Source organism: Tupaia chinensis, unplaced genomic scaffold (genome assembly GCF_000334495.1).
Source record: "Tupaia chinensis unplaced genomic scaffold, TupChi_1.0 Scaffold000226_1, whole genome shotgun sequence".
In the NCBI taxonomy this organism is placed as follows: domain Eukaryota; kingdom Metazoa; phylum Chordata; class Mammalia; order Scandentia; family Tupaiidae; genus Tupaia; species Tupaia belangeri.
In genome coordinates, this window is record NW_006159701.1 from 8,647,715 (window position 1) to 8,651,195 (window position 3,481).

Sequence of the window (3,481 nt, forward strand, 5' to 3'; positions counted from 1 at the left end):
GGGAGTTTAGGCCCCCGGGTCTGGGACTCGAACCGTGGTCAACTACATGGGAGTCCAGCGACACAGCCATTACACTAACTGCTGGTTCCATGGTGGCTTGCTTTCTCACTTCCTCTCTCTCTCACTCTCACCCTCTGTCTCTCTCTGGTCAAATTAAAAAATAAATGAATGAATAAATAAAATAAAATAAATAATTATATTAAAAAGAAAAACAGAATTTGGGTGAGTTATTGATGAGAACACAAAAAGACCAAAAAAATTTTAAAAAGAGGCAATTTTAAGTATCAGAAAAACAAGATGTTGTAGTCATAAAACTGCAAGGTGGTCCAATTGTAAATAATATAAACAATCATCATGGGGCCCGCAGGTGGCATGGTGGTTAAACCACTGGATTCCCACATGGCTGACTATGGTTCAAGTCCCAGACCTGGCAGCTTGAAAATCACACTGAGTGTGTATGTGTATGCATGCCCAAGATCCTGGGAGGAGAATGAAGGAAAGGGGATTGTGGCATGGCCATTTCCCCCAGGGAGTGGTGAGTTCTCTCGTTCCCTTCCTTTACCTCTATGTCTCTCTGTCTCCAGTGAGTACTCATGTCCTATGGCAAAAAAAAAAAAAAAGGAAGGAAGAAAGAAAACTTTAAAACATCATAATATAAACATTATTTTAAGTTTACTCACCTATTTCTTATCTGGGATAGGCATACACACATTGAGGCTCCCCCAACAGGATCTTCCAACCACGATCCAACCCCAGCCTCAGTCAGCCAGAATCATAGCCATGTGCATGGGTCCCTAGTGTGCTCAGGGAGGACCTAGGACATGAACATAGGACCTTTCCCATGAGGGTCCAGTTGCATTACTGCTGTACCACCACCTGGCCCCTAATCAATAGCTTAATAGACCTTTTTTTTAGGGTAGTCTTAGCTTTACAGAAAAATTGATATATAGTTTAGAGTTCTCAGTAGTTTGTACAGTTTCCTCTATCACTAACATCTTACATTAGTATAGCAAATTTGTTACAATTAATCGACCAACATTGACAGACTATTATCGACTAAGTGCATGGATGATTCAGATTTCCTTAGTTTTCCCTAGTGCTTTTTTCTGTTCCAGGATCCAATCCAGGAATCCACATTATATTTAGTTGTCCTGTCTCTTTAGACTCCTCTCAACTGTCCAAAGTTTCTTTAACTTTCCTTGTTTTTGATGACCTTGACAGTTCTGAACAGAACTGATCAAGCGTTTTACAGAATGTCCCTTAACTCAGGGTTTTCTTCATGATTAGCCAGGATTGTGGGTGATTGGAACGAAGACCACAAAGATAAAGTGCCACTTTCATCACATCACACCAGGAGTAAATAGATATTATCAGTAGTTTTATCCTGTTGATGTTGGCCTTGATCACCTAAGACAGTGTTTGTCAATTTAAAAAATATTAACTTTTGGGACAAGCAGTTGGCGTAATGGCTATGTTGCCGGACTCCCATGTAGTCGACCGCAGTTCGAGTCCTAGACTTAAACTCACGCCGGGTTCATGTGCATGTGTGCCCAAGATCCCGAGAGGAGAATGGAGAAGGGATTGCAGCGTGGCCATTTCCCCGGGGGGGTGATTTCTCGCTTTCTGTCTCTCTGTCTCTCTCTCTCTTTCTGGCAAGTGCACGCACCCTATAGCAAAAACCTCTCCAAAAAATATTAACTTTTATAAAGCTATGTATATATTAACATATTTTACAATGTTATATAAAAGCTTATAAAGATTTTATATATAAAATATAAGCTTTTTAAAATATTAACTATATTATCCAGATACTGACACAGTGGTAGTGCAGTGTTTTGTGATGCTGGACTTACATAAGAAAGGCCTGGGTTCATGTCCTGAGACCTTCTTTTTTTAATAATTATTTTATTTAACTTTATTTATTTATTTAAATTTGACCAGAGAGGGACAGAGTGAGAAAGAGAGAGAGAAGTGAGAAAGCAAGCTGCTAGGTCTCAGATTCAAACCGTGGTCGGCCATGCGGGAGTCCAGCGCCCGTAACCACCACGCCACCTGCTGCCCCCTAAGGCCTTCTTGTACACATTAGGCATGTGCATGCCTATGATCTACACAGCTAGGACTGGGAAAGGATCACAGCATGGGGACCCTGCTGGGTGCCTCTTTTTCTCGTGGAAGAAAGTGACTTAAAAGATAAATTTAAAAGAAAAAATTTAAATGATAAATAGTATAAACTATACTTAGAATATGAAAGAGGGAAGTCTGCTTATGTGTATATCATATGTAGTAGGTGGGAGAAGTAGTGAGGAAAGATAAGTTTTTATTTTCCATGGTTAAGAAACAATAAGTATGGGCCAGCAGGTGGTGTAGTGGTTAAAGGCACTGGATTCCTACATGGCCAACGATGGTTTGAGTCCCAGACCTGTCAGCCTGAAAATCATAACAGATAAACAGATAAATAACTATTTTAAAAAAGAGAATGAGCATTGGGGCTGGGGGGAGAAGAAATAACAGAATAAGCTTTTTTTAAAAGTTTTTTTTCCCCTAGGGCATATATACTAGCCAGAGAGAGACAGACAGTGAGAGGGAAATTAAGAAATCTCCCTTCAGGGGGGATGATCACACTTCAATCCCTTCTCTCCATTCTCTTTCTGGGATTCTGGGCCCACACTCACATGCACCCGGTGTGATTCTCAAGTTCCAAGGTCCAGAACTTGAACCATGTGGTAGTCCAGCACCCTCAAATTTTTGCTGTTTTTAATGGAGGAAGGGAAGACCACAAAAAAGTGTTTAAAGTGGCTGCTTCAGGAAAGGGAGAATTCAGGATGAGGAGAAATGGAACAGGACCATGGCAAAAACTGACAGTTGACCCATTCAATGCCTATTCCTCCCTCCTTTTTCAGATCTTTTCCTACAGAGGCTAAAAAACTAAAGAAGGAAAACTGCGGGGGACCATCCTCGGCGGGGGTGGGTTGACTCGACGGAGGCGGCGCTGGAAAGAAAGGAAGACTAAGGCCTCGTGCCTTTTCATGCACATCCTCAGCCGGACACTCCCAGAGATTGCTCTCTGAGGAGTGACAACTGTTAGGAATCATCGTGCCTTTTTATTGAAAATGTGATACATGCAAGTAAATGGGAGAGGGGCTATGTGTACTAATTATCAATGCATAAAGTTTTAACAATAGAAACCATTCAGGGTTTGATTAAGGGCAGGTCTATTAATCATTGATACAGTTTAACAATTGTTTGATTGATGAAAGCAGGTTCCTGGTAAATTCAAGCAGTGCAGTTTCAGGAAACAATTCCAGCAAGCAGAGTTAACTATCAGCCGATGTTCAGCAGCAGCTGTCTTATGATTACTGAAAGAAAATCTCAAGAATAGATATTAGTTCTTATGGATTTTCATAAAGAATGATACTTATATAATTCTATAGGGATTTAAAACTTAAGGAATCCTAATATATTTACCTATCCTGAAGGGGTG